The following is a 7,883-nucleotide window of genomic DNA, read 5'->3' on the forward strand; positions in this document are numbered from 1 at the left end:
GGAAGAGTTTTAGTTGGGACGTTTTCTCCATTTTCTGCAGGCGGGTGTGGATGCGGGCCTAAGATTGGGTTCAATCAAGGTCCAAATTTCGGCCTTATCAGTTTTCTTTCAAAAAAATTGGCCTCCCTTCCAGAAGTTCAGACGTTCGTGAAAGGGGTGCTGCACATCCAACCTCCATTGTGCCTCCGGTGGCACCATGGGACCTTAATGTGGTGTTGCAGTTCCTTCAATCGGATTGGTTTGAACTTCTACAGGAGATAGAATTGAAGTTTCTCACTTGGAACGTGGTCATGCTATTGGCCTTGGCATCCGCAAGGCGGGTGTCTGAGTTGGGGGCCTTGTCTCCAAAGAGCCCTTACCTGATCTTCCATGAAGATAGGGCAGAGTTGAGAACTCGCCAACAATTTCTTCCAAAGGTGGTTTCGTCTTTCCATATAAACCAGCCTATTGTGGTGCCAGTGGCTACTGACACCTTCACTGCGTCAAAGTCTCTTGATGTGGTTAGAGCTTTAAAAATTTATGTAGCAAGAACAGCTCGGATACGGAAAACAGAGGCTCTGTTTGTCCTGTATGCCCCCAACAAGATTGGGTGTCCTGCTTCTAAGCAGACTATTGCGCGCTGGATCACAGGGGGATTCAGCACGCTCATTCCACGGCAGGATTGCCGATACCGAAGTCGGTCAATGCCCATTCTACTAGAAAGGTGGGCTCATCCTGGGCGGCTGCCCGAGGGGTCTCGGCATTACAACTTTGCCAAGCAGCTACTTGGTCAGGGGCAAACACGTTAGCAAAGTTTTACAAGTTTGACACCTTGGCCGATGAGGACCTCACGTTTGGTCAATCGGTGCTGCAGGGTCATCCGCACTCTCCCGCCCATACTGGAGCTTTGGTATAACCCCATGGTACTGAAGTGGACCCCAGCATCCTCTAGGACATATGAGAAAGCAGGATTTTAATACCTACCGGTAAATCCTTTTCTCCTAGTCCGTAGTGGATACTGGGCACCCGACCCAGTGCGTACTTTACCTGCAGTTGTTAGTTTTGTGGTTACACAAGTGTTGTGTTACGTTTATTTTCAGCATGTTGCTGCAATTGTTCATGTCTGTTGGCATGTGTTATGTTGAATGCCATGTTGTGAGGCATGGTTGAGGTGTGAGCTGGTATGAATCTCACCGTTAATTTAAAAAGTAAATCCTTTCCTCAAAATTTCCGTCTCCCTGGGCACAGTTCCTATACTGAGGTCTGGAGGACGGGCATAGAGGGAGGAGCCAGTTCACGCCGTTGAAAAGTCTTAAAGTGCCCATGGCTCCTGCGGAACCGTATATACCCCATGGTACTGAAGTGGACCCCAGCATCCTCTACGGACTAGGAGAAAAGGATTTACCGGTAGGTATTAAAATCCTGTTTGTTTGTTTTTTGGCTCAATTGTACCCTCGCCACACTTTGGGCCTGGAGTCTTACTTTGCTTGCCACAGATTACTATTCCCAATAGATGGTGACGTTGACACAGTGCATTACAGGAAATGTCCTCTCGGCAAAGGGGATCATTGAGAGACCACGACACCCATAGAGTGGGAATAGAACCTGTGGCGAGCCTCAAAGCCCGCTACATGGCGAGCGCAGCGAGCCCGCAAGGGGCTTTGTTGCGCTTGCCTCCCCCACCCGCCGGCCACATCCAAGTCTTCTGACTGCCGGTCACCCAAACCTAAATCTCCTGACCATATTTATATAAACTGGAGAAGAGAGAATTTATCTCTTTTTCTTTAAACAAACTTATCTCCATGTCCAGATGGTAATAAAACAGGTTTTCCTCTTCTGTATCTGAAGTGTTGGCACTACATTCCCATAGGAATGTATGCTGACATACACACATAATGGGCCTGATTCAGAACTGGATCCAATGTGTGTGTGTGTATGTATGTGTGTGTGTATATATATATATATATATATATATATATATATATATATATATATATATATATATATATATATATATATATATATATATATATATATATATATATGTTCATAGCATAACCGGCACTCACGTAGACGTTACATCTGCCCCGGTGCACTCCCTTGCTGCATGCAAATATATCCAATATGACTGGGTGGCACTCCAAGAGGACTTCTCAGATAAAGAAATCACAGAGACAGCGCTCTAGTTACGGTAACGTTTCAGTTATGTATTAACTTTCGTCAGACCAACATATACAATACATTCACATACCTTTATACCTCACCAAACCCTCGTGTCCCGCGTCCCTCGGCCCGGTCCGCTGGCGGGGATAGATGACGTCATTGCACAGAGCCTGTGCAACGCGCTCACGTCCCACGCTGTGTGCCGGTTACCTTGGAGATGAACACACAGTGCTAACATTACTTAACAATGCAGTACATATGATTCATCTGTCATTTCCATCAAAACGGTGCAGTTAAAACATCAGTCTTAAGAATACTCTTATAATAGTACTCTCCCCAGGTATACATACTATCATTAGTATATAGTAACCTATAAATCAGAAAAAACATTCATAGCATATAGATCAAGGAAGCCAATTACAGAGACATCAGGAAAAACAATGCAATGACAATTGTTCATTAAGGCCACCTGGAGTTATTGTGTTGAGGCGATGAATCCATCTTGCCTCACGCTGTAACAGCAATTTATTTCTGTTACCCCCACGAATATTATCAGGTTGCTGATCTATGATTTTATATTTCAAACTTGACAAGTTATGTTTAAATCTCGCAAAGTGGCGTGCCACTGGTTGCGTTTGACTCTCCCCCCCCAATGCCGCTCTAATTGAAGACCTATGCATGGCCATTCTTTCACGGAACTGTCGCGTCGTCTTACCGATATAATACAACACACAGGGACAACGTATGTAATAAATGACATGAGTACTTGTACATGTCAATATTTTGTCTATTTTTACAAATTTTCCCGAATGTGGATGAGAGAAGCCGGGTCCTACTTCCATATAGCTGCAGGTAGTGCAGCCTATGCACCTGTAGCAACCCGGCTTCTTGGTTAGAAATGTCTGGACTGGACCGGGTTTAAACTTTGAAATATCATTATGCACCAGATAATCTTTAAGGTTTCTATTTCTGGTATAACTTGGTAACAACATTTTATCATTTAATATCTTCAAATCTTTATCCGTAGAAACCACCGGCCAAATGTCCCTGGCATGTTTTTTAATTTCCTTGCTAACCATAGACCATCTCTGCACGAATGGAATTTTATTCTGCATCGTGTTTGAATTTTTCTCTGAATGTTGTAATAATGAATCTCTATCAATGTTCAATACTTTGGTTTTAGTCCGCATTAACTCATCCCAGTCATACCCCCTCACCTTGAACCTCAGGGCCATTTCATTGATCTCAGATTCAGCCCGCACTGGATCATCCGAGATCCTATGGACCCTGAGGAACTGGGAGTAAGGAAGACTGTACTTAGTAGATGGTGGATGGAAACTAGCCGCATGTAAAAGGGTATTTTTATCTGTGGGCTTTTTATATAGCTCAGTATGAATTCGGACCTCATTAATGGAGATACTCACATCCAAATAATTTACCCTTGTCTTACTGATACTAGCCGTAAATTTGATGTTCTCATCAGACTCATTAATCACTTGTAATGTGTCATGAAATTGCTCCTCAGTTCCCGACCAGATTAAAAACAAATCGTCTATATAACGAACAAAAAACTTTATCCTGTCGGCAATTTCTGAATTCGTAAAGAACAACTTCTTTTCAATTTCGAACATGAAACAGTTTGCAAAGGCAGGGGAGACACAACTGCCCATAGCGCACCCCTGTCTCTGCTCAAACCAGCCATTATCGAACAAAAAATAATTATGTACCAGGGTAAGTTTCAGAAGATCTAAGAAAAAACCAAGATCAGGACCTTTGTATAGCGTGCTCGTGGACAATAGACGTCTGGCTGCCTCTACACCCCTATCGTGTGGGATATTGGTGTAGAGGCTCACCACGTCCATGCACGAGCATGCAGTCCTCTGTGAACTGAGGTAGTTCCGCCAGTTTGTTAATCAATGAGGTAGTATCCTTCAAATAAGTTAATTGAGACTGTATAACCGGCTGAAAATAATGCTCGAGGTACTGTGAGACCTTATAATAGACAGAATCCCTAGCAGATATTATAGGGCGACCCGGTGGCACTTCGGAATCCTTGTGGATTTTAGGAATGGTATAAAATACCGGTGCCACCGGGTAGTCCTGAATCAAAGCCTCATATACAGCAGAAGTAATGATTTTATCCTCCACAGCCCGTAATAACATTTGCTTCAACTCATCATTATATTTATTAGTAGGATCTTTATGTAAACGGCTGTATACCGAAGTCTCATTCAATTGCCTGTAGGCTTGTTTTGTACTGTTGTAAATTCTGTACAATAACCCCCCCACCTTTATCGGCGGGGCGTATTACTATCTGTCTGTCCTTACTGAGTGTATTCAGAGCTTCTCGCTCTCCCCTGGTCAAATTATTACTACAATGTCTATGTGTTTTGACCGATTCCATAGTCTTAGAGTCCAGTACCCTAGCAAAGCATTTTAGAGAGGGATTGTTACTCTGAGGGTCAAAGTTGGATCTCGGCTTTAATTTAGGTGGTACATCCGTCTCCGTCCTGGGACCAACCTGATGAGCAAAATGTTCTTGTAATCTCAATCGTCTATGGACATTGTATGAATCAACTTTCTACTGGAATTCATCAAATGGAGTGGTAGGGTCCAGTCCAGACATTTCTAACCAAGAAGCCGGGTTGCTACAGGTGCATAGGCTGCACTACCTGCAGCTATATGGAAGTAGGACCCGGCTTCTCTCATCCACATTCGGGAAAATTTGTAAAAATAGACAAAATATTGACATGTACAAGTACTCATGTCATTTATTACATACGTTGTCCCTGTGAGTTGTTTTATATTGGTAAGACGACGCGACAGTTCCGTGAAAGAATGGCCATGCATGGGTCTTCAATTAGAGCGGCATTGGGGGGAGAGAGTCAAACGCAACCAGTGGCACGCCACTTTGCGAGATTTAAACATAACTTGTCAAGTTTGAAATATAAAATCATAGATCAGCAACCTGATAATATTCGTGGGGGTAACAGAAATAAATTGCTGTTACAGCGTGAGGCAAGATGGATTCATCGCCTCAACACAATAACTCCAGGTGGCCTTAATGAACAATTGTCATTGCATTGTTTTTCCTGATGTCTCTGTAATTGGCTTCCTTGATCTATATGCTATGAATGTTTTTTTCTGATTTATAGGTTACTATATACTAATGATAGTATGTATACCTGGGGAGAGTACTATTATAAGAGTATTCTTAAGATTGATGTTTTAACTGCACCGTTTTGATAGAAATGACAGATGAATCATATGTACTGCATTGTTAAGTAATGTTAGCACTGTGTGTTTATCTCCAAGGTAACCGGCACACAGCGTGGGACGTGAGCGCGTTGCACAGGCTCTGTGCAATGACGTCATCTATCCCCGCCAGCGGACCGGGCCGAGGGGACGCGGGACACGAGGGTTTGGTGAGGTATAAAGGTATGTGAATGTATTGTATATGTTGGTCTGACGAAAGTTAATACATAACTGAAACGTTACCGTAACTAGAGCGCTGTCTCTGTGATTTCTTTATCTGAAAAGTCCTCTTGGAGTGCCACCCAGTCATATTGGAGATATATATATATATATATATATATATATATATATATACTGTATAGGTGTATATATAGATCTCTCTCTCTCTGTATGTGTGTGTATATAAATATATATATATATATATATATATTATGAAGAACAATAGATACGAGGGCGCACAGATAACACTAAAAGGCACACGTGGTACACGTGATGAGTGATAAAATATATTGTATGTAAAGCTATAAAAAAAAGTGAAAAATACTTGTGTTTATTTAAAAATGACACTCCTCCATATAATAATGAGTGGCAGCAGCCTAAATCAATGTGATATGTGCTTGGAAACACATATAAAACGTGAATCAATAAAGTGAAGAAAAGGGCGCCATCTAGTGTCTTAAATATATAGTGTAAACCCAGTATTGATAAATTGACACTACTTATCTGATACAGTCTTTCTTCGGTCATATGACCAATAAGGGTATAATATGGAAAAGATGAAACAAATATAACATAGTGCGTACAGTTTTCATACCATTGTTATTCATAAGATTAATTGTATATATAAAAAAAACTTCTAAGGACAAACACCTGGCGGGTGCTGTGTTCTGTGTAGCACGGGCTGGGCGAGTGCAGAGGATAGAGAAAAGCCATTGTGTCATTTGGGGGATGGCGAGGGGGGGTCACTAATCACATTTTATATATATATATATATATATATATATATATATATATATATATATATATATATATATATATATATATAAAAAATATAGGGTGGCACAGCATATATAAGAACACAGCACCCTCCCCCCCTGCACTACCAGTAATGCCCCCATATACTGTACACTGCAGCCGGCATCCCCCGTCACTCTCCCACCTTGCAGCACACACTGCACACTCGGCAATCAGTATCCCCTCTCCTGGAGCAGCAGTTTGCTTCTCCCCACCTCCAGAGCAGCGCAGCAGATAGGCACCCACCGCTGCTCCCTCCCTCTCTTCATCCCACCCCGCAGTGGCCAGTATTACACATGAACACCAGGTGAGTGGCCTGCTCCGGTGCCCATCACCTCCCCACTATCCACCGGCTGACAGACAGGGATTGGAGGTAGCCGGCCGAGAAGGGAAAGCAGCAGCGCTGATCAGGCGGCACGTGCACACATACCCGCGGCCGGCCGTTTGCACATACCCGCGGCCGGTCAGTGTGACTCATTGCAATGTCGGCGTTTATGAGCCTCTTCACTGCGGCGGGCTATGGGCCTATTTTCAATGGGGGGCTTGGAGCTGCAGCTCCATCCGCCCCATTGTTAATCCAGCCTTGACTGCAGTCTTGATTGACAGGCAGAGGCGTTCGCTAGGCGGGAGGGGGCAGCTGCGTTTGGCCGCCATTTTAAGGGCACGGTCCAGGCAACACAGTTGTGCCCGGACCGTGCAGGGGACGGCGGCTGCGTGGCGTCACATGCAGCCGCTGCGACCCTCACAGAGACGAGTAGCTCCCTGCCAGCGCGCAGGAGCTGCGCTGGCTGAGAGCTGCTCTTCAAGTACAAAAGCATCGTCGCCGTGCGATGATTTTGTACTTGCGTGGGGGGGGAAAGTGAGGAGGACTAGCCCTGTGATGGGCGTCCCCCCCTATGTCTGAGTAACTGATTGCAGCCGTGCAGCTACGATCAACTCTGAAATAGGCCCTAGGCGCAAACAGTCACTACCACCAGTGCCCCCATATACTTGTTATTGCTCTCCAAAAGCAGCAAATAAATTACAAATAAAATGACAATATTTAATTTAAACACATGTTGTGTAAATTCTCTGAGCACTACAACAGGGATGTAAAATAGGTCATTTTAGGTCCTGTAGAAATTCAGTATGTTATTCCCTGGTACATAAAACGAAACTGAAATTTTGAGTGTAATGGGAAAGATTAAAATAGGTAGAATCTAAGAATCTTGTGCTTAATAATAAGACACGCTGTATAGGGGGGATGCATGCCTCCCAACTGTCCCGATTTGCGTGGGACAGTCCCGTTTTTTTTGGGACTGTCCCAACCGCTAGCCATAGTGTTCCGCTGTGGAGGGGGGCAGTTAGGAGGCTCTGTCTCTCATTGCTCTGCTTAGCACTATATTCACTGGAGACAGAGGGGTCATGCCAGGAGCTCACAGAGCGCTGGGCATGCCCCCCTCATTGACTAAACGGGGCGTGGCTAGCGGACG

The sequence above is a fragment of the Pseudophryne corroboree genome, chromosome 10 (genome assembly GCF_028390025.1).
Source record: "Pseudophryne corroboree isolate aPseCor3 chromosome 10, aPseCor3.hap2, whole genome shotgun sequence".
Classification (NCBI taxonomy): domain Eukaryota; kingdom Metazoa; phylum Chordata; class Amphibia; order Anura; family Myobatrachidae; genus Pseudophryne; species Pseudophryne corroboree.